The 24,686-nt window shown below is 45.6% G+C and overlaps 1 protein-coding gene across 4 annotated transcripts in view; it reads right to left on the bottom strand.

The window, feature by feature from the left end:
* The window catches only part of B3GNT2 (UDP-GlcNAc:betaGal beta-1,3-N-acetylglucosaminyltransferase 2), a 28,084-nt gene extending 5,352 nt beyond the window's left edge, over positions 1-22,732 (bottom strand). The window contains exons 1-3 of one of the 4 annotated variants that reach the window (XM_043603476.1): positions 22,451-22,697; positions 17,495-17,584; positions 10,489-10,627 (exon numbers count right to left, since the gene is read on the bottom strand). The gene's annotated coding sequence lies outside the window, so the exon portion shown is untranslated. Of the gene's footprint in view, positions 1-2,872; positions 3,110-10,488; positions 10,628-17,494; positions 17,585-22,450 lie in introns of those variants that run through there. The other 3 variants (XM_043603475.1, XM_043603477.1, XM_043603478.1) reach the window with 3 other exon arrangements.
* Positions 22,733-24,686: the final 1,954 nt, after the last annotated feature.

Here is a 24,686-nt window from a genome sequence, read left to right as displayed (position 1 = left end):
CCTCCTCAGGTTAACTCCTTTAAAATGAGCTTTTGGGCAAACCTAATGATCAAACTGAAGGTCTCAGTCCAATACATCTTTGGCAACCTAAACCCCTTTACTCTGGGCCTTACTTGCAAGGACAAGAGAACTCGAATGGACACTTAGAATATACTTGCATGGGTACCTCATACAGTTAAAGAAATTGCCATCTTTTTAGAAAATAAATCATAATTTTAAGGGTTGTTTTTTGTTTTGCCTTTTTTTTTTTTTTGGCTTCTAAACTGAAACAAAATAGTTTTCAAAAACAAGCAATTTTCTCTAAATTGGGATAACTCTCCTACAGCTACAGTAGCATTTGACCCAGTATCTCTGATCTCTACATCTTGGGCACTTCATGTAAACAGCTTGAAGGAAGGGCAATAAGGAAAAGTATGAGGGTGAATGGAGAAAGACTACACTGAGGACAAAGATTTCGAAGGTACTCAAGAAAAAAACAGCACGCACTATGGGGCAGCTAACTACATTTTCAACTCAGAACTCAGAACTACATTTTCAACTCAGACATTTTCAACTCAGAAAAGGAATATGGATATCAGTAGACTACTTCTGAAATTTCTAGAGTAAAAGAAGTCAGTTTAAAGAAGAAAAAAGGAAAGCACATTACTTTACATAGCAGGTTGTGAACCTCTAAGTTCATTTTCCTAGGGAAAGATTCAGAGTGAATAAGATGGGAGACGATCCCAGATAAATGAGCTGCATGAGCTGGTTGTACATCCAGGTTATGGGGCAGGGTTATGGCTATCTGGAGTCCAGCCATAACTGTCGGAAGTGATGCTCTGAAGTTTCTATCACGAAAAGCACCCATCCTTCTTTCGGGAATATTTGGAGGAATACATCAGGCTTGCCACCCAACTTCATCCACTGCAATTCAGGCTTTTATTTCCATGATCAAGACCCAGACAGGACTTCCCACCACCTCGGGCAAGACAGAGCTTTACGGCTCTCAAAGGGACACCATCCTCACTTTATTTACATCTGCTCAAGGATTCCAGGCTGAAGGGCATTTTCCTGCCCATTTCCCATTTGCACCCCTAAGGGAAGCTGAAAGGACAGCGCCTTAACAGTGAGAAAAATGGAGGCTCAGAGAGGGTTAACTGAGCTGCCCAAATATTATATAAGAGGTAAGTGACAAGGGTGAGAGGATACAGTTTTTCGGTTTCCAATCCAGGGCTCTTTGGATCTCCTCCTTTTTCTACAAGGCACGGCCACATTCTTGTAATCTGACCCTGGTCAACAGCAAGGTTACGAGGGCTGGCTCAAGACTGAAAAAAACCCAAAGCACAGGAAAACTCTGTTTGTTAGCTCAAATGTACCAAGGTACATTTGATCATTACTAAGACTCTCCAAAGAAAAGGAAATGCGAGTGCCTAGAAGCTCCCAGCCCCCCTTCTGAGAATGGGCCAGCCTCACTTGTCCAAATTCCCAAACATGCAGCTCAGGCTAACGCTTACCCACTACTTGCTAAAGGACGTTTTCTTACAACCTGAGAAAAAAAGATGGGAAAACCAAGATTCTCAACTATAGTTTTCCATGAAGTTTAAAAGTCATCTTTCATTTGTGACCTGGGCACAGTCCCTCTCATGAGAACTCTGCTTTTGGTAGACTCTTACTACAAACCAAAGTTCATGGAAAGGAGGACAAAACAGTGACCCCCATAAAAATATCTGTGGGAAAAAGCTCTCTGAATATCTGACTAAATATTCCCATTACAGACATAAAACCAATACGTGTCCTTTTCTGAGCAGGAAGTTACATTGCTTAAAAAGAATTTGAGTAAGAAAACTTACCCCAAAGCTGGGCAAGATGTTATACAACTCTGACTGTGAAACACAGAATTTTTCTTATGAGTAACAGAAATAGGAAGAAATCCCAAATGCTAACAACCTTAGCCTTTCACCTGGTGCTCCCCAATAAGGACTGAACAGTTTTGAAATTTCTAAAACGCTTCAGTTGGTTCTGTGTAACGGAAAACAACTTTCTTCTTTATTTTGCAATTAAAATATTTAGAAAGCAAGTTAGAAACAGGAAAAATGTATTTGTTAGCTGAAAACGGATTACAAAATAGCACAGAGGCCCTGCTTAAACTATGAAAATCCAGATAAAATACGACACGAAAACAAAACTGGTTTCATCGGGGCGGTAGGATTATAGGTTATTTTAACATTCTTTAACACTGCCACACCATGTCCCTCCTTGAATAGCCTCTTACCACAACATCCAGACTGCCTGGGATGGGGGTGGGAAGCATATCACACAAAATTCCTGAGACTGGGTTCCCATTTATGAAGCCCACGTCGCTATCCTGTGTCACGGCCTCAGTCCCACAGTCTCTATATCGTTGCACTGGACCCCACAGTGTTCTGCAGAGGCTCTGCCACAACATCCACCCCTAGCCCACCTGCACATCTCCGGTGCTCTTTATCTGAAGTCACCTATTAGAAAGGATGCTTTCTATGAGCACATATGCTTTCTTTGAATACTTAGTTAGGTACCCGCCAGGCGCCAGCAATCCTATGAGGCAGATACTCTGAGAGGTGACTGAACTTGCCCAAGGTCACACTAGTTCAAACCCAAGCAGCTCAGCTCCAGAGTCTGAAGGTTAAACCATGATGCAAATGAATGCTGCCACACAGGGTTATGACTAATGGACACTAGTCTTACTTTCAGTGGTTAATCTCCTTAAGAGTTATTAAATATTTTAAAGCTTTTCATTTATACACTTTAACCTACAAAACTACCATCTGTCAAAGTCAGATACTGGAGGCAGGGTGGTAAATAAGTAACCTTGATTCCTCTATAAACTAAGTCCTGGACAAAATACCTCACATACCTCATTTTGTTTCCCGGTATGCAGTCCAAGCAATCCCAGTATTTCATTCATGGACACTCAAGTGAGAACCACTGAAGTGGATCATCCTAAAAGGTTTCCTCCAGTTCTGAAAGCCCTAGAAACACTGAAACAAAGTGCTGGCCAGAAAACATTTTATTGTGGCCAAGAGGACTCATTCTCACAGAACTCCAACTCAAGGAGAGTCAGTCTCTCTTTCCTCTCTCTCCCTCTCTCCCTCCCTCCCCCTCTCTCTCTCTCTCTCTCTCTCTCTCTCTCTCTCTCACTTACACACACACACACACACACACACACACACACACACACACACGGAACCAAGGAGCTCAAGCAAGTTAGGGAGATGGCTACCAATAGCTAATCAGGGCTAGAGCAAGCAATCATATCCAGGCCTGACCCAAAACCTGTGCTTGAGACTGCCATACATTCTCACCCCAGTATTCCCAAGGTTAAAGATAAAGGAAAGGCAGGACCTTCTTGTGTAACCATTAAATAAAATGAGCAGCCATCCCCGTCCAGTCAGGCTGAGGCAAGGAGGCTGGAATTTCAAGCTCTTGATTCAACCACAGTATGAACTAGCAGCCTTCGTGTCCAGGGGGCCCTGCTTCCTGCTCACTCTCCTGCACAAACCAGACACACACCCCTTCACAGGGGAAAGAGCCCAAGCCCACTGCCATATCATGAGGGCAGGGGAAACACGTACACTCTCTGGAGAACGTGCACATGGTTCTGGCTGGCTGCTGCTCTCCCCCACCCTCCAAAACCCTGGCGAGAATGGTTTTCCTAAATCCTTACCTCCCAGGCTGCTCCCATCTGTTGCCTAGTCCTTGCCAGCCCCTTCCAGGCTCTGCTCCGATAAACAGAGACAGGGACAGTTTGCAGCTAAGTGGTTCTGGGGGAGAGAACAGCTTCTAGCACTCATGCAGACAGTGGGGTGATAAGGGTTTGAGTGAAGCTGCTCAGAAGAGCTGGGCCAGACCTAGAACCCATTCCTTAATAGGAACAAGAAGCCTGACCTGGGTTCTTGCCAGGGCTGGGGCAGGGAAGCCCAGGACTTCCCCCATAACCTAGAGGCTGGCACAGAGAGAGAACATGTGTCTTTGACTTTGCTTTCTAATCTCTAAGTCACAGAACAAACTACTGGCTAAATTCAAGGAAATTTGGTTCACAGTCATTAATATTAGTACTTCATGTTTGAAATGAAAAGGGAAAAGAACATATGATGAATGTGCTCACCTACACATCCCCACAGGCAACATTATACATGAAAGTGTCTGGCAGGACATGTTCTGGTCCCCAAGTGATTACAGTTCCCCAAAGCCTGGTATGGCTGACTTCCTCAAGTGGCATTTGTCATTTAAGATAAAATTAATCACTAAGTTCATTCTTCAAATAAACATGTACAGAACTTTCAGAAAAGGAGGAAGAAGAAAATGCGCAAATGATGGCAGGGAATTAACCCTCCCAGAGGCCATCTTGACCTTGCTTTTTGTAAAACTGACAACAGTTTTAGACGTTCAATGTAAAAGATTATGTAGTTATAAAACAAGGCTGGTAGATGTTTGAGGGCAGAAATGTCCCAGATCCATTTTCACTTTTGAAGGTCAGCCTGGCATCTGCAGTCAAACAGCCCAGAGTTAAATTCTGATTATGCTACCTACTAGCTGTGTGACCTTGGGCAATTACTTGACCTCTGTTTCCTCATTTGTAAAATGGGGATGAAATTACCTGCCACACCAGTGGTCTATCACTCAATGGGCATTCCATAGTTCTCCTTCAAGGATTCTGATTCCTCCAACACTAAGCACATTTCATTGCCCCTTTCATAAATCTGCTCTCTCTAGGAACTTGTCTATGCACTGCCTTAAACATCACCTCCAAAAGGAGGATCACGGGTTGACTGAGGATCACAAGTTGACTCAGTTAACTGCAGATATTAGCTTCTAACAAGCTTGGTGGGGTCCCTCTTCTCAGGCCCCCTATTTAAAATGGATCAACTTCACAGGCACCTGGGTGTATTACCTCAAACTGCTGCCCCTTCCTGCTCTGCACATCCAACCAAGGAGCAGAGTCCTGTGGACCCACCTCCATAATGTGACTTTTACCTCTGCCATCACCTCTCCTCTATTCTGCTCAGGCTCTGCCACCAGCCACTGTGATAGCCTGCCACCTTATTTCTCACCATGCTCCCAAATATGCCCTCTTCCTCAAGTACCCAGTCTGCAGCCCCCTGTACAAACACACATTCCCTGCTTATGTTCTTCCCCTGGTGTGGTCAGACCACCACCAACAGGCTGCTGCTCCCTCAAAGGGTAACCTTAACTGTGTTGTCTTCTAAAATTCCTTGGGGCACTTGTGTGGCTCAGTCGGTTACGCATCCGCCTCTTGATTTCAGCTCCGGTTCATGGGCTCAAGCCCTGTATTAGGCTCCATGCTGACAGTGCGGAGCCTCCTTGGGATTCTCTCTCTCTCTCTCTCTCTCTCTCCCTGTCTCTCTCCAAATAAATAAACTTCAATAAAATAAAATAAAATAAAAAACTCCTCTCTTCTCCATTCCCAGAGCTGGAGCTCAGGGCTTCAGGGCCTTTCCCCCTTTTCTACAAGATGACCTACCCAGTGATATGTCCCAACCTAAACACCAGCCTCAGTCCTCCAGTTTTCCAACTCACACACCCTTCTGGTCCCAGCCAGGGCACTTCATAACTATTTGTGCTTCCCTTCAAACCATCTCCAGCCAACAGCCCCCACCCCAACACCATCCACGCTTTAACATCCAAACACAGCAAACACACTTCTCTTCCAGAAAATCTCAGCTTCTCTCTGCCATCTGCAGAGTGCCTTCCTTTTGCTAGGCCTTGCTGGAGAGCTTTTACTCCTTCCAAATTAGCTCAAGTGTCACCTCCTGGCTGAAGCACCCACCTCCCAAGAGTTAGGGCATCCTCTCCTGATCATGTTGGCCTACACCTGGGCATATTGCATGATCACACTCTGCCACCATTACCCCCAGCATGTGGCACCTAAAAGTCATTCCGCATTTGCTGAATGAGCAGATATTTTGGTCATCTGGCCAAGTTCACTGAGTAGAAACTGCATTAAACACATATACCTCTCCTCCAAAGAGAGGACACTGGGAAATCATGTATGAGCATGCTGGAAAATGACACACATGTATTTATATAAATCTGCCTCTCTTTTTAAAACACTGAAGTACAACAGAAAAAAATTTAAAGGATCTTTCTAGAATTGAGAGAGATGAATTTCAGAAGTAGTGAGCCCATATTAAACCTGAGAGCTCAGGATAAGATCTGAAGAAGTAAACAGGGGTGGACACTATAGCCCAGCCCCCCATCTCCCACAGTCAGCCCCAGACCCACCAAAGGCAACATACTTGTGGGTGTGCTTCGGGCACATCCTGTGCATGGGAATGCACATGCACAGGACTCAGTAGTGCTTCCAGGTGAGGGCTCCATCCCTCCTCCTGCAGCAGACCCTTCCTCTGTCCTATCCCAAAACAGAGGAGCCTCCACACCCCCTTCCTGGTGGGGAGCGGGCAAGTGGGGGAAGAACTGTTACCACCATCAAGGCCATGATGGTGAGGCACAGGGTGAACCCTAAAGGAAGGCAGGCCCTTAGTACAGACTTACAATTTGAGGGCACCCACTTCCCTAAGGCAGGAAATCATTTTAGAAAAGAAACACTGCAGTGCAGGTAGTCACTTCCTGTGGAGCTTCACGCGTCTTGAAAGCCCTTGTGAAGAGCTGGACGTGGCTATGGCTTGGTAAGTACTTCCACTGGCAGCTGCAGGATCCTCGCACAAACAGTGTTATCTGGCATGCTCTCAATGGGCCGCCGAGACTTCTCTGACTCATCCTTCTGCTTCGTTGGGTTACACGGGGTATGTTTCAGTCTGGGTCCAACCAGGAGGCAGAGACCACACAATAATTTAAGCACAAGTTTAAGAATATAGTAAGTGAGTAACTACAGGACGGAACAGAACTCCACAGAGTAGTCTCTGGCAAATGAAAAGTACCAGGAAAAGGACAAACGTGGAAGACAGCTTCAGAGCTTATTTGAGAAGGTATGGATGGCGGAAAAGTTCCCAGGTTCCCAGGCCAGAGATGGTTTAGTCACCAGGAGAGCAGGAACAACCCTCTGGGGTGCAGGCACAAAGCCTGGAACACATAGTGTCCCCATCAGGAGGATGAGAGAAAACAAACCTTTGAGACTGCTGGTGGGCATTCAGAGAGAACGAGGGTGGAGAGGGGGTCACCACACACAGGGAGTCCAGGATGTTGCTGGGACAAGGAAGTAGAGAGACCCCCTTCCGTGGCAGGTTAGCATGTCAATGAACGGCTTAGACAGGAGCAGCTCCTGGCTGCAGCCTGGGACAAAGACTGGGTGGCCAGTTCACTAGATGACCATGACCATGGGGCTCCAGTATGAATATACATGGGGCTAATGACAGGGGCCAGGGAAGCAGTGGCCTGGGGTGGGCCCAGGCTCCCCTTCCTACCACTGTTGCCAGAGCTGGAAAAAGCCATGCCCTGTAGGTACCCAGGAGTGCAAGAAAACCAGCAGGTTCTGTAGGGGAGTCTGGTTCTAGACACTGGGATCCAGGAAGGAGAATCCTACCCTTCTGCAACACCCTCGTCAGAGCCTCAATTTATACAAGGCAAAGGAAAAATATTTAAAGGCCCTGATCCATTTTCACATATCAGGCAACAAACAAAAACTGGCACAAGTTCTAGATCCCTAGATCACCAACCCAAATTCATCTCTAACTACAGTACTTTTATTGGAGTCTGAAGTTGGGAGCAAAGGTTTGTTATAAAACATGGGCCCTGTACAGTGAACTGGTAGATAGGCAAATACATGACAGTCCATTAGCTGATAGCAGAGGCCAAGGCAGGAACTGAGTGGGGCCAGTCTGTGGGCTCTGAGGCCACACTGGGAAGAGGAAGTAGGTGCTGGTGGGCCCAGGGCCTCTCTGCTGGAAGAGGATGACTCATGCCTACGCCTAACTTAACAAGTGCTGTTGCTGGAGAGACTGTAGGAATGTGTTTTCTTTCACAGCCCCGCTATTTACAAAAAAAGAAGAAAAGAAAACTGGCAAAATCACAGGAATATGAAAAAAGGAAAAATGAAGAACTCAAATTGGATGTGCACATTGATGACAAATAAAGTTGACTTTTGCATTCACGGCAAATTAATTTCTGTAAAGCAGGTTGAGTTCACAGGGGAAAGAGCACAATCTGAGTAGTCAGTCTTCTATCGGTAGATCTCTCATACAGCTTTCTGGGAACATGGCTATTTGTTCTGGCTTATCAATCACTACCAAGGAGTTGTTCATGATTTTCCACATAATCGAAAAAAACCCTGATGAACAACCTCATAAATGCAAGTTTTTTGTCTTAGGATTTCCTTTGGAAAAACTACAGAGAGAACGCAATTTTTTTTTTTAAGTTTGCTTATTTATTTATTTAGAGCAGAGGAGGGACAGAGAGAGAGGGAGACAGAGGATCAATCCCAAGCAGGCTCTGCACTGTTAGCACAGAACCCAGGATGTGGGGCTCAAACTCACAAACCATGAGATCATGACCTGAGCTGAAACCAAGAACCGGACCCTTAACTGACTGAGCCACCCAGGTGGCTAATTTAGAAACCAATCAAATTGTTCTCCTCCCCACCCCATCCATCTCCCCCACCAAAAAGAAAGGTCAGAACTAGTTTATCTTCACTGGACACTTAAGAGCAAGGAGCCAGCCACACTGATGTGGTCCACTGGTTGTGGACGCTGTCCTTTCTAGTCTTTACAAAAAATGGACATCTCCTTGTTTTAATTTACACTTTAATATGCTTCCGTCCTGGTTTTCCTACTCCTCATGCCCTTTCTCCTTTTCCTATGTCAGTGATTCTCCTCTCATTTAATCTTCTACAAGCTCAAAAATGTGAAGCAATTAGTCTGAGGTCATGGAGCTAATCCCAGTGGAGCCAACATTTGGACCCTGGAGCCTGACCCTAAGACTAAGCTCTTATTCTTTCTACCACACAACACTGATGCTCAAGATGTCAAGAATCCCTAGATAAGCTTGGACTTAAAAAAAAATAACTTAGGAATGAAAATCTTAATCAGCATGAGAAAGCAGCATTGTAGACAAAATCGCCTGTTGGGAACCGTTCACTGGTTTGAGGTGCCAAAGGTCCTGGTCTGGTAGTGTAAGCACCTTCCTTGATAGGGGTGAGGTCCCTGCAGATGTGTGTGAGGAATTTACCCACGCTATAGAATGAGAGACTGGCAGGGGATGAAACTGGTCTAATCACATACTCTCCAGGCAAACTCTTTTGTGAGAGCTGTTTACACAGAGAAAATGTGACCTTTTTCTTCCCTTCCCCTCTAGCACCACCGCCTGAAGCGAGGGATCCCAGCACGGCCCTCCATCCTGCTACAGGTTAGTGCACAGAACTAATCTGGCCCAGAACTCCACTCCCCCAGCTCTGAGAGGAAAGGACACCAGCCCTCACCAGAAGAGATGATCAAAGAGCAAACGTTGACCACAAAACTGTACCACTCAGCCTTTCACTGGGTTTCTCCTTCACAAGCACACACATTCCACACAGAGATCATATACCAATTTCGTTATCAGAAAGAAGCTGCTAAAACTTTCCTTTCCAGGGCCTTATAGCTCATCTACTCCTATCAACTCATTTACAGAAGAGGAAATGAAGGCATCAGAAGGACGTCTTGTCCGACATCCCCACAGGAACAATCAGGGCAGTGAGTCCAGCAGTGAGAATTACTGTCAGGGACAAAGTCTTTTTCTCATAGTCTACAGCTTCAGTGCTAGGACTTCAACATAAAAAACAAAAAGGCCAAAAGGCCAATTGCCCCAGCACTGCCCGGAGTGGTACCATCCCTGATCTCCTCCCGTTGGGTATGTTTGTGGTACTTCCCCTTTGCTGCTGGAACCCCTAACACACATATTTATCTGACTTCCCCACACCTCCTTGCTAACAAGTCTGACACACCCACAGGATGTGGAAGCCTCAAGGACAAGGGCTGGGCCATGTTAATTTCTGTATCTCTCGTGTCTGCCACTCAGACAATATATTGCTATTTTATCAATGAATCTGAGGAAAAGAAGGACATAAAAGGGGAGGTGCAGTAAAGAAACAAGGACTAACTATAATTTTTTATTTTTTTGGTCCTTATGATCAAGAATCAACATCACTCTAAACAAGTCATGGTTGAATAATTTTCACACACAGGCCCTACATCTCCAACACCCCCACCCTCACCCCCAGAGCACCCTACCTGGCCCCCCCGGCTATCTGTCAGTCCAGGTCAGTCCTCTTCCTAAGGGTCCTAAGCCTTTTCCAAGTCCAGTGCTTTCCTCCTCAATGCCTTACCCCTCACTCATCAGAAGCAGTACATCACCTAAAAACATCTCAGGAAACAGTCTAATATGATTAAATAAATCTATAAACAAACATAGGCCCAAGGGTTGAAAGACAATTACAAATTAATAAAAATGCACAGGCATAAATTACAGTATTGGACTAGAAACAGAATCCCATTATATAAACGAAGTTATCAAACTGACCTTATATAAATGCTTCTGGAAGTAAGTAGGCCATCGGCCATGGCTTGGCAATTTTGATGAACAGAGATGGGGAGGGGAGGAGGTAATTTGGTGCCTGCTATGTGGACTCCTCGTGTCTACAGACACTTAAAACGAAAAGCTGATGAAATCAATAAGAAAGGATATTTTCATGTAAGTATTGGAGAAGAGATTACTGGCATTTTACACAGTAAAATACATGCAATTTTCACTTAAAGACTAACTTAACAAAATTAAAAGTTGACTCTCCTCAAAGTTTTAAAATTAACTTTCAAAATTACATCATTGCCCACCACTTAATTCCATGGGTTGTGATAACTGACCACAAACAGGAGTAGGAATTTTTTATTTTAAAACAATCACTTTAATGTTAAGCACCGGGACAGCCAAATCCAATGTGGCATAGAGACTGACCTACTTCACTCCCAACAAGCTGGACAAACTTTCAGATCAACCACTGCCCTTCCCAATTTTATTAAATTATATTTGGCAATTCTTGTCCCCACAAAATGCAGAATTTCAGAGCATGTCCATCAATTTCCTGCAACATAAAAGTTTACATCTGTCTTCCTTCCAAAATAAATAGATAACCTCCCCAAGACAAGAAAACGTTTTTTGAACGTGCTGCAAACTGAGACTGTGTATATCATATTAGACTTCTTTTGTAACTTTAATATTTAAATTAACACCAATGACATGCATTGTGTTTAAGTAACTGAAAAGTTGCCTTGGGAAGTCTCGATTTCTTGGCTGCTAGGATGAGGGTTTCCAGTGCCACGTTTTCGTAAAGAAAATCTGCCCTTCATTACAATGAAGGTGACACCAAGGGGCATGAGTTACTGTGCCTCCAGGACTCTAAAAACATGCATAAAAACCACAGAAAGCTGTACAGAATTGGCATGGGCAGAGATTTAAATGACGGTGTATTAAAATAGAAAAAAATCAACAGATCTAATATCCTGGAGGGGAGAGGGGAGACAAGAAAGGAAGGAATGGACTGGAAATACCAGACGCTCCTTTTAACGACAAACTGACAACTGCATACCAGCCCTTACCCATTCACTGTCCACGTACCAGGAAGCATGCCAAGGGCCCAACTGGATACTCAGTCCTGTGAAACGGTCACCGAGGTATCCTCACTTTACAGATAAGTCAATCGCTTCCAAAAACTGGCCTGAGGTTCCCAAGATGGTGAGTGAACGGAGGGAGAGTGGAAGAAACTGGGAACCCAGATGGGTTCCCAGCCCATAAGTTCATCCCAGTTGCCGCTAAACTTGAAGACAAGCATGGCACTGTGTGGTTTGCATGGGCAGGGTAGAGGGAGGTAGGCATCCCCATCGACATTAAGCACTCTCACAAAGACCATCCTAGATCGAAGCGTGTCACCCTCAAAGTCCCCTCCCAGAGAACTCCTGGGCACCTGCACCCTTGTGCAACAACTGAACAACTCCTGTCCTTCCTACCCACACCTTTGCTCATGCTAGCTTCCCCCAGCCTGAAATGTTCATTCTTCTGTTTCTCAATCCTACCCTCATCCTTGAAGGCCGTGGTTCAAATTCCACCACCTCCTCCATGAGGACATCCTCTATTCCCTCAGTGCACACTGTATTTAATCTTACCTCCTGGCACTCGGGATCCCCCCCAAAACTGGAGGCTCTCAAAAAGAGTACCAGGTGGGAATGCAAGCTGATGCAGCTACTCTGGAAAACAGTATGGAGGTTCCTCAAAAAACTAAAAAGAGAACTACCCTACAACCCAGCAATTGCACTACTAGGTATTTATCCAAGGGACACAGGTGTGCTGTTTCAAAGGGGTACATGCACCCCAATGTTTATAGCAGCACGATCAACAATAGCCAAAGTATGGAAAGAGCCCAAATGCCCATCGATGGATGAATGGATAAAGAAGATGTGGTATATATATATATATATACACACAAAGGAGTATTACTCGGCAATCAAAAGAATGAAATCTTGCCATTTGCAACCACGTGGTTGGAACTGGAGGGTGTTATGCTAAGCGAAATCAGTCAGTCAGAGAAAGACAAGTATCATATGACTTCACTCATATGAGGACTTTAAGAGAAAAACAGATGAACATAAGGGAAGGGAAACAAAAATAATATAAAAACAGGGAGGGGGACAAAACATAAGAGACTCTTAAGTACAGAAAACAGAGGGTTACTGGAGGGGTTGTGGGAGGGGGGATGGGCTAAATGGGTAAGGGGCATTAAGGAATCTATTCTTGAAATCGTTGTTACACTATATGCTAACTAACTTGGATGTAAATTTTTAAAAAATTAAAAAAAAGAAAAAGAGTACCAGGAACTAGTTACCTAGAGCCCACTCCTCAACCCCAGTAGTGTTTCCCAGCCCAAATGGTCAGGGGAGCCAAGACCCCACTCTCCTCAACCCTGAGGGAGGCAGGACCAAGGCGCCCACCACACATGTGCTATACCTGTGAGGTGAAAGCAAACCAACCACACAGAGTGAATGCCAGGTGCTGCTCCTCACACACACACGGAATGTCCAATTAAACCAGGCTCCCCTGGGATGCCACCTCTTCTCCAGAGTCAGGGACCATCCTCATCCCAGTAGACAACCTTTCTAGTGACAAGTGACCCTAGGGGGGTAACTTCAGAACAGGGTACCAAACAAGCAAAACACAACCCCCCCCTCAGTTCCCTTTCCCTAGCTTCCTTTCCCTTTCCTGCCTCTTCTCCTTTCCTCTAATGTTAAATCTCAAGAAAGTTACTAAAAGGAGCCTGAGGATTGTTTTTAAGTTGCTTTTTCAGATATCAAAATAAGTCATACGGATTTAAAATACCTATCATCAAAACTGATATTTTGGCCTTTTATCCAAATGTTCTATTAAAAGGGGGGATGTTCAACCAAAACTCAGGTCCACATATTTAAAGAGATGAAATGGTAACACTTCTTTCTTTGACCACCTGCCAGGAAAAATTTATGTTGCCAAAATAAAAGAGAACATGTTTGCTCAATATAAGAGCACAGGACAGAACAGCTTAGAAACTGGGCCTCTTTGACCAAGCGGTTTAAATCATCTAATTTTAAGTATATCTGTGAATGTCACCTTCACATGTCACAGGCTGTCATCTACTTGGAAATATCAGGACCGTAGCAATCCACGTCCACCCTCTGCCCACTTCTCGCTCCGCATGGGGCAAAACATGGGGGAGCCCCATGTTTCGACATGGGGATCGAAACACTCTCATGGTTTCTACTTGTCCAACTGAGGAGCTGGAGGTGTCACAGGCCTTGCCCTCCTGCTCTGGGTGCTGCCCACACAGCCTCCCACTCATGCGTGGGGCAGGGACGAAAAAAGAAATGTCATGCTGAAACCAGTGACAGCCACCTGAGGCTTCATTATATCACTCTCTGTATCTGTACTAGTTTGAAAATCTCCATTATAAAGAGCTTTTTTTTTATAAAGACTCCATCAGAACCTTAAGGAAAAAAATTCAAAAGAGAAACAGTTAAAAATAGGAGTATTCATGAGAGATATTTTAAGTTCATTTGAAGAAAATAAATTCCTTATGTGGTGATGGGAAGAAAAATAAAATAGCTACTTCTCATTTACTATAAAGAATAAATGTTACATAAGTTCCTTATAAATAAGCGTCAAATTCAGCCATAAAATAATAAATGCAAAATACATTTCTTTAGTTCCAAATGTTAAATATTTAGAAAAGATGGTATTTGTAACAAACCCAATTTGACCCTTTCAGTGCTAAAACAAATATATTTGATTCTAAAAACGTCACTAGGCCTCCCAACAAACAATCTAGAGCCAGACTTGAAGGTTGTTTTGTTTCTTTGTTTGTTTGTTTGTTTTAAAACCACTATTGTGTTACTCTCTGATCAGGACTCAAAAGCAGTAGTTCAGAGAAGCTCTTGGATGTTAAGTGCTTTTCAAAGAAAATAAACACCAACAGAATTCTGAAGCACAAATTAAAAGCCTTATCAAGTTTATGGTGCATAGAAATAACCTTACTGGAGTGTTAACACTTTCATATTCATGATGGCATTGGATTTTAACAATCAACATGTAAGATTGGCTGTGCAGGTTTTTTCCTATTTTGCACGGGTGGGGGAGGAAACAGAAGCTAAGTTGGGTTGCCATGGTTACAAAGGGGTGTGTGTGTGTGTGTGTGTGTGTGTGTGTGTGTGTGTGTGTGTGGTTTTTTGGTTTTTGTTTTCCCCTGAAGTCAGCCCTGGGACCAAAATCTACTTCAAGTTCTCCACAAGGACCACTCTCCCCCTGAGAGTAAGTCACTCCCCAGCCCTCCTAAGATTACCATCCCCTGTGACAGCCCTTGCTGCTCCCCTGGGGTCCCGTGTATCAATGGTGGATCTCTACTTTCTCCTTCACCTTCAAACTCTCCCTCCCAGTGGCTCCAGGTGCAAGCTTCTCCTTCCCTTCTCTGCCAATATTCTGAAAAGGTTCTGCTCCTGGTCATGCCCTTTTATATGCCCGGACCTTTCCAATTCCCTTCATCCTCTAGAATCTTCAGTCCTCAGCCTCTCCTGGCTTCCCAGAGCACCTAACACTGCTGACCACCACCCTTGCTTCCCCCTCCCCCCAACCTCAAATTCAAGACCACCCAACCTGGATTCTCTTCTTGGTTCTCTTGCATCTTGGCAGCTTTGCTCCTGGCCCCATTCCCCAAAACTGATGCTCTCCACAGTTCTGGGCTTAAGCCTATATTGCTGGGTCTTCCCTCACTCCTGTCCCCTGGACCCTCTGAGACACCGCTAGAGCCTCCAATGTCCTAAATGTTAAAAAGCTCCCCCATGTACCTATATCTGTAGCTCACCCCCTTCACACTTCCCTATACTGGTTTTATCTCTCAGTCTCTTTCAAATATATCACATATTCACACTTTAATCCTGTACTATCCCTGGCCTGGTTTGGGCCCTCAGATTTCCCCCAGAAAGACTGATGAAGTGACTGAATTCAACAAGTAGCAAGCACGTATTTTAACTGAGTAGTATTTAAAACAGACAAATAATGGGGTGCCCAAATGGCTCAGCTGGTTGAGTGTCCGACTTTGGCTCAGGTCATGATCTTGCAGGTCATGAGTCCAAGCCCCACATCGGGCTCACTGCCATCAGTGCAGAGCCCGCTTCGGATTCTCTGTCCCTCTATCTCCGCCCCTCCTCTGCTTATGCTCTCTCTCTCAAAAATAAATAAAAACATTTTTAAAAAATTAACTAATGAGGGGCACCTGGGTGGCACAGTCGGTTAAGCATCCGACTTCAGCCAGGTCACGATCTCGCGGTCCGTGAGTTCGAGCCCCGCGTCAGGCTCTGGGCTGATGGCTCGGAGCCTGGAGCCTGCTTCCGATTCTGTGTCTCCCTCTCTCTCTGCCCCTCCCCCGTTCATGCTCTGTCTCTCTCTGTCCCAAAAATAAATAAAAAACGTTGAAAAAAAATTAAAAAAAAAATTAACTAATGAACAGACAGCCAAGAATAAAGTTATGTGGTCAATTACCATAAGGTTGATAGGAACTTACACAAATATAAAGGACAGTACAGATAAGGATAAGGACAGTCAGACAAAACCTCTCTTCTCAGCGAGAAGGTAGCAGGAGTGGGGCATGATAATTCCAGAAAGAGAGAACAGCCAGTGCAAATGCCAGAGGCAGGATAGCACAGAGGCCAGTGTCACTGCAGTAAACTGAACCAACAGCCTGGTAGGTAACAGAAGAACGTTGGCTTTATTCTGAGGGGCAGTAGGAGCTACTGTGTCAAGAAGCATATAAAGTAATTTCAATTGTAAAGATTCCTCCACCTTCTTTCAGAGAATACACTGTTGTAGGGCAACTGGAAAAAAGGTTCCCCATCAGGAGGCTGTAAAATGACCCAGGCCCATAATCACACCTGCCTTGCATCCATCTCATCTTCCTACATGCAAGCTTGACCCTGAGATGTCACCACATCCTCTCCACAAGAACTTTCCATGGCTCCCATGACCTCCATTAGCTATCAAGTGCCACTTCTTTGCATGGTCACTGAGCTTGCACCGTGTCCTATTACCCTTTCCTAAACACCCGGACCTCTAAACCCATGAAATCACCTGCTGTTTCCCTGACACACTACCACAGGCCTGAAATACCTTTGCTCTCCTTTCTCTGCCCTCTGAAAAGTTATTAACTCATCGGTGAAGGCTAAGTTCAAATACCACTTCCTCAGGAAGCCTTTCTTGGCTACCTCCAAAACTGCACATTGCTTGCACCTCTACAAGAGCATTCTTTCATGGGTTCCAGGTTAGAGGTGTCACAGATGGCTAACTCGAGGGCAAGAACTGTGCCTGGACCATCTAGGAATTCACGTGGGGCCAAGCACAGTGCTAGGCACACACTAAGTGCTCAGTTAATGCATGCTGATCAAGTGAATAAAATGCTCATCTGATTACACATCATCTTGAGGTCTTAGGGGGAGGGGGTCCCAAGGACAGATTTTCGCTCTCAGCTGCTGTAATGTGGAGGACAGGGGACCTGATGGGAGTGTTGGGGGACTGCATGCCTAGCACTCCTGACAATGGTACAGCCACAAGTAGGGGCCAGGCTGGGTATGGATTTGAACTCAAGCCTTCAAAGCCTCCTGCCCTCTCAGTCAGGTCTAGGCAGGCCACACAATCTGTTTTAAATTTGCCTAAAGTATCAGCAATGTGTTTTTCATAAGCCCCGTCCAGAAGTGTACAGATACAAGAAAAGAACCTAGAAGGATTCAAACCAAGTTAACAGTCGTTACAGTGTTAAGAGATGGTGGCATTAATTTTATTTGCCTTTACCTGACCTTGATTTTTCTCCCTAAATAAACATCATAAGGAAAAAGTCTTTTAGAAAGAATGCCAGAGCACCACCCAAGTTACATTTAAAGTATGGCTCCAAAAATAGAAAGTATCCAAAAAGCCCACCAAAACACTGAGAACAGGAGACCACTGAATATATAATGCCACTTACCAGGAAGATTATAGAAGCTGAAAATGTTTTGAATGGTTTGTCTGAGTATACGATCATCTGAGCATAACAACTGGTCCTGTGCTTTCACTTCTGAAACAATTATTTCACAAAATATAAAGCAGTAAACATTGTTCTGGATACCCAGGCCACTTACTATTGCCTCTTATCTAAACTCTTCCATAGACTTCATAATCAAGTGTAAACTGTCTTCCTTGCACCACAGCTCATTCCACGCAGGTGATCGCAAGTGACTGATCAGCTCTACATTTCAATGACTGTCATTTCATGACTTACAGAGGAAATGTCAATTAAAAATAATAGGAGATCAATTACTAAGACATAATACGTCTTATTTAAGCTGAAAGCTACATCAACAAAATATTAAATCAACAAAGACTTGGCTTCTAACTTCCAATAAAAGATCAACATAACTTTTATTAAAGTTTTTTTAATAAAAACTTTTTTATTAAAGAAAGATATAGTTGCTTTAGTTATCATCCCTTGAAAGAAAGAAAAGGGCGACAAAGAAAGTGTATGTCAAACACAGTGCTAGATACTGTAAGTGTATGATCACATGAATCTTCTTAGTAAATCTGAGAGCTTTATCTTCCCCCTTTCACAAATGAAGAAACACACAGAGAGGTTAAGTAACTTAGTTACAGGAATCACAGTCACACAGTGGCAGAAATGCAACTCAAAACCAGGTCTGTTTCACAAAAGACTCGACACTGTATGACTCTGTAATTCCACTTATATTAAGTTCAAGAACAGGCAAAATCAATCTCTATGAAAGGAGTCACATCTAAGATGATATGAAAGTTAGAATAACGGTTCCCTCTAGCGGGTGGATACAGACTAGAAAGGGGCACAGGCACCTTCTGGGGCACTGAAAATGTTTACTTCTTGAGCGAGGTGGTGGACACACATTCAGGAACTGTACATAGTTATTAGGGCACTTTACACTTAACTGTATGCTATCTCTCAAGTTAAAACAATTTTTAAAAATCCTCATCTGACTCTAAGTTCATACTCTTAACCACTAAACCACCACAGAGCCACTGACAGACCCGGCCACACTCTAGAATTGATTTCCTCAGATAATCTTTTTTTTTTTTTTTTTTTTTTTTTAATATTCTGGTGAGCAATGTACATCCTAATCACATCAGAGTGAAGACACTGGAACAATAAGGCTGCTTTTAAATGCCACAGAATGAAAAGTAGAAAGTATCAATTTCCTGGCTACTAGGAATTTCCCCTCTGTAGCCACATCAGAATACAATGTTCACAGATGCACAGAAAATTTGTAACCAGTTATCTATGGAAATACCTAAAGCTAAAATTACACAAAATATTTCAAGACATGTTATAACTTTATCAATAATGCTAACTCTCAAAAGAAATTTGAATTCTGTTACAAAAATTAAGGCAGGCAGGCCAAAGCTGATGGGCAAAGAACATAAAGCTCACAGTAGGGGCCACACATAATAAGTGCAAAATCTCAGCTTAGTGTTCTAACACACAGAAAACTGGTCCATACAATTAACTTTTTCCAGCAGTAAAGTTACTGTACCACATATGCCCTAATAACAAATTCTCCATTAAGTAAGTACGAGTTCTTCCCACTGAAGTTCTGTTCAGACTGGCAAAGCCTCATCACCGCTAGGTGATGATGAAATCATTACATCAATTCTCTCAAAGTCTTATACCACACACAGATACATCTTATTCAAACAGTAATTGCCTCTCCAGAGAGAGGAATTTATTCATCCTACAATTTGGAGATATCTTTGGCAAGCACCTAGTAACAGTTATCCCACCTGAGCGGGGAGTGGGGTGGGGGCAGGAGACAGCTGTATCTTACACACCTGTTGGGTATATGTGCTGTGGTCTTACTGGGTACTTTCGATTGTGTCAGCCAGGAAACCTAACTTTCAAATTGCCACAGCCCAATTTAATTCATATTTTAACGTTCTGTATACACTAAAATTGCCAGGCAATTGAGTGAAATGATTTTACTTCTCCCTGATCATTTGCATATAAGACCAAAAGGCCTTTAGGAGAATTTTTCACGACTGGTAACTTATACACCATGAGTGGACATGTTGCAATAGATTATATAACCGAATATTATCCCAGATGCAAGAATCTTAATGTTTATAAAAGTATACATTGGCATTTATTAATTTTTAAACTCTTTAACAAACTGTTCAACAAACGGTCAAAAAAACTAAGTAAAGTTAATATTGTAGCTATTAAGCAAGTTAGAAAGAATTAAAAGCCCTGACCCAGTATGTTAAGAACAGAGTATGCTTCAGCACATTCACAGCACTGGTCAGGATCCTTAAATTATTGTTTAAAAAGAAACAAAACAAAACAAACACAAAAACATTACCAGAAAACATTAAAACTTTTCAAAGTTTCTCTAAGAAACAATGGATTCATCTTTTCTCTTATTCCAGCATCAGCTGAAAAAGCCCCACACGTTTCTATCCACAACATCTTGGCTTTATACCAACAATGCATCATGTAAAGCAGAATGATCCATTTTTTTTACATTCTTATTCATTTCCTAATAAGTCCTTTTTTCCCAATGTACCTCTAAAAAAAGGCACACATTTGGACAAATTGTATAGTGAAAAATCAACCATGAATTATCAGTTCCATTTTCCTACTTTAGCAAAACTGTAGTATCTTAGAATCAGAAAAATCTAAATTGTGTTTTTTTAAACAAGGAACTCTTCAAAACTACAAACCATTACTCAGCTATCCATCAGCAACCCCCCAAAAATCATAACTTTTACAAGCATATGTTTATTTTCATCAAAAGATTACTTCATTCCCTGGACTTTAAAAGCTTTATCTCCATCTGCCAAATTTGGCTGATTTCAGTCAGACAAATCTGAATGGTTCCCAGTTACTGTGTCTGGTAAGGGGAAGTTGATGCCTAGCGGAACTTCTATATTGATTACACAATGACCACCACTTATTAAGTGCTCAACTCCCATAATGCAGAGCCAGGACTTCGGTAAACATTATCCTATCTGTCCTAAAAAACAATCTGGTGGAGCAGGTGTTACCATCCCCAAAACCAGTTATGGAAAATAAGGCTGGGATGATCAAACCTGCCCTAGGTCACTGAACAGTATGTCGCAGAATCGAGACCAGTGAACAGAGAGGGTGGGAACTTGAACTGTTCTGGAGAATTAGGTCTTGCATCATACACATGTCCTCTGCACAAAAACTAAATGAAGAGAAGTGAGCCCCTGCTGTTGGGATACGGCCATAAGGGAAAAGAGCATTTCAAACTGAAAAGTTTCAACATTGTAATTTCAAACATTAGATCCAAAGATAAAGGCATTGGTAAAGGCTGCGCAGAGCAGAAAGCTTTACTTGTAGAGAGTTCTATAGGGTTCTGCACTTCCCTCGTCTTAAAATCTAATCTGATTTAAGAGCACAGGGACTCTAACACTCTCCCAAATTCCACCAGGCTTAATAACCTCTATTCAAACGAAAGAGAAGTGAGAACTAGAGCAGTGGGAAGAAGTGACCGCCCAACCCTGTCTGTCCTCCCACCGGGGTCAGCTGTCAGATCCGCATGGGTGCGACCAGCAGACAGCTGGGCTCCAGAGCCCTTCGACTGGGCTAGGCTCGGGTCTCCCCTCCTACCCAGTCCCAATCCTGACTCCGTTGGCCACCTCCGGAGGCAAAATACACCGGAAGAATTTGTTATAACAAGTAGACACCCATATTCACCAACTGGTTTAGCAATCTGAAATCTACATCAAGGCTCCAACAGGGAGGGGCAGGAGAATATGGTATAATTGTCCTAAACTATCTTTCTACGAAGTTGGGAAGGTTCACGAGGCCATGAGGGTAGAGAAGCAAAGACAAACATACCATCTCTACGTTTTAAGGAGGAGAGGGAGCCTCCTCGCCCTGACTTAAAATGTATTATTTTCAGAGGTAGGCTTCCACGCCGTGACACGTGTGGGGAGATAATGGGTTCTGGGGCTCCCCTGCCCTAAGTGCAAAATACCGTACTCTGGAAATTAAGGTGACTTGGTTTTATTGCCTCCAGAAGAGTCCGCCTGCCGTCCCGGGACAGCCTCCAGGACCCCCGCCCGCGGCCTCAGCGGGATCCCACCCCGCGCCCCCACTCCCACCCTTCCAACGAGGGGTTTCGCAAGGGCCTGCCTTACACGCTCCCGGCGGCACCCACCCATCCCCCTCCCCAGGTCTCAGGCAAGTAGCCTGGTTAATCATTCAACGCGGGCGGCGTGAAACATTTTTTTAGAGGTCAAAGAGAAAGGTTCTCCCTAAGTTTCACAGAAACCAGCCTTTGGGGACCCGGAGGTGGCAGCGGCAGGCAGATGGGGGCGGGGAGCGGCTGCTGGCGGCTATTTGGCTCACAAAACACCTGATCTCCCCATGCGGCACCCGAGACCAGCGCAATGAGAGGGTGGGGTGAGGGTTGCGAGAGCGAAATCACGCACAGCCCCCTATCCAAACCGCCCGTGGAAGCCAGGTGAGGACGCGGGCCCCAGATGCCGCTTCGCAATGCCTGCATCACCCAGCGCGGGCTCCCCCGGAAGTTGGGGTGCAGCGAGGAGGGGGGAATGTCCCCCGGCCCCGTGGGGGTGGGGGTGGAATAGGGCAAGAGACTCAAAAGACACGCTGCTGCTGGTTTTGTTATCCTCCTCCTCTAGGGTAAGAAAGGTGGAGGAAACGGGGTACGCCTAAATGCGGCGGGAGCCACCCAGGAATGGTTTCCTCCTCTGGGGCGCCGGCACGAAGCCGGAACCGGCGAGGATCTGGATTGGGAGGGAGAGGGGTCAGTGCGGAGCAGTGGGGAGCCGGGAGCAGAGATGGAAAGGAAGCGGAGAGGGCTTGGGGAGGTGGTGGGGGAAGGGAAGGGCGGAGGGCGGGGGGTGGGGGGGCACACCCGCCCGGCCGTACCTTGTCCGGGAGCAGCTCCTGCTCAGCGGGGCGGGGGCGGGAGATCCCGGCCACATCCACGTCCCGGCCGCTCGGCGCGGCTCAGCCCGGCGACCGCCGCCGCTCACGCTCCATGCGTTGCACCGCGACGGGCGGCCCAGTGGTGTCGGCGGCGGGGAAGTCACCGGCACGGCTCGTCTCCAGCACTTGTTGCCGCCACTGCCACCGCGCCTCTCACTCCCGGCTCCGGCTCCAGGCGCCGCCACCGCCTCTGGGCGCCCCGTCCGGCCCCGCCTTCGCCCCGCCCCACGCGCCAATCAGGCCCGGCACCGCCCCTCACGTCACCGCCCAGCCCGGCCCGCCGCCCCGCGCCCCAAGTTTGGGGAAGGCGGTGCGCCAATCTGTCTGCGAGTTGGCGCCCGAGATTCGCCCAGTCTCGTGCTTCTCCTCACTTCCGGGGACCATCTGGGACCCCCAGGTCTACACGTGGGCAGTAAAGGGTTAAGCCGGGGGAAGGGGACCCCAGGAAGTAGACTCCCTCGGAAAAACACGGCAGTTTGACCGTATCCCCAAACCCGGTCTAGCCTAAATCCCTCCAACTGCAGGTTGCCCCTCTTGCGGTACGTCTGATGTTGGGGGACTAAGCACATGGCCAGGGGAGCACTCCAGTGACCTTAAATGGCCAGAACCAGTTTGTAACTGCGCCTAGACAGGACCACAGCCGCCGTTCCGGTGTTTGGGTGCGTGCGCCCCCGCAAAACCCGGGGTTCCACTGAGTAAGGGGGAACCAGGGCCAGAATGGGACTTGACCATTGCTCTCTGCCCACGTGCCCATTACCCGCCGCCACATCTCGGATACCCAAATGACGCCCTAGAGCCCAAGGCCTACAGTGATGCCCTACTTGGCATTGCCGCCCGATCTTCGGATTTATGAGGCCGCCCACTAATTGGTGAGGGGGAAGTTTTAGTTCTCCTTGCGGTGTCTTGCAGAGAATTTCCTCGAGGTTCCACGCGAGTCTTGAAAGCCAGAAATAAGGTGTCCAGACGCTGCGCCTCCAACTCGCACCGCGGCCCAGAGGGGCTGGGCGGACGCCTGGGAACTGCCTAAATGGCTGAACTCTGACGCTCACACCTTCGGCTCCCCGCTGCGGGGTGAGGATTTGGGGCTGACGACACACACCGGCCGAAACACCTGGAACCATAGACGCATCCTCCCAGCCCAGCGCCCCCGCTGGCTCGCCAGAGCACTGCATTTTAAGGCGAGTCCCAGCCGCTGTGAAAACAACTTTGGGGAGCCCCAGGTAAGCCCTGCGCGACCGCGTGGGGAGGTTGCCCAGGTCTGGAAGGCCCAGCGCAGCCAGCTCACCCCGCGCGTACTCGCCGGGAGGCAAACCTGGCGGCAGGCACACTTGAGAGCACCTCCCTCTCTTGGTCCTTATCTCTTCAGGAAGAAAAAGGTCTCCTTTACATAGCCAGACTGAACAATTAAGGACACGACACCCTCAAATATTTGCATTTTTCGGAAGGCTTTCTGAGGTGGAATTAGCCGAAGGGGAAGGAATTGCAAATGTAGGAATTCAGGCACCTGTGAGCTCAGCCCACTTGACTGTGGACCCTAACTCTTCTCCAAGCTCAGAGTAGAACACTTTGCTGCTGGATGCACGGAGCCACGTGGGTGCACTCTTCTAGAAACAGGAATTCAGAGCCAGATCTGGGAAAGTTTTTATTTTCAGCCTTCAGACCTTTTTGCTTTTATGTTGATCACATGGTTCTCTTAAGACTGAGACATAAAAGTCCAAGAAACAAGTTGGATTTTTGTATATTCATAGAAAAACAAGAAGGATGCACACCGACTGCTAACCACGGTTACCCCAAGTGTGGGATTGGAGTGTGGGAAGCGGGGAGATGAATTTTATACCCTTATTGACTTTGAATTTTGTATTTTTCCAGTGGTATTAACTCTCTTAATTTAGAAAGCTAATAAAACATTTTTAAAGAAATATAGGGATTAGAAATTCCTAAAAAATTTTTTTTCACATGTATTCATTTTTGAGAGACAGAGTGTGATTGAGGGAGGGGCAGAGAGAGAGGGAGACAGAATCCGAAGCAGGCTCCAGGCTCTGAGCTGTCAGCACATAGCCCCACACGGGGTTTGAACTCACATGTGGGGAGATCATGACCTGAGCTGAATTCGGAGGATTAACTGACTGAGCCACCCAGGTGCCCTTAGAGATTAGAAACTCTTTAAGAGTACATA

The sequence above is a fragment of the Prionailurus bengalensis genome, chromosome A3 (genome assembly GCF_016509475.1).
Source record: "Prionailurus bengalensis isolate Pbe53 chromosome A3, Fcat_Pben_1.1_paternal_pri, whole genome shotgun sequence".
NCBI classification, from domain to species: Eukaryota; Metazoa; Chordata; class Mammalia; order Carnivora; family Felidae; genus Prionailurus; species Prionailurus bengalensis.
The sequence above is the reverse complement of the archived record's forward strand: the minus strand, read 5'-3'. Positions and strand labels throughout refer to the sequence as shown.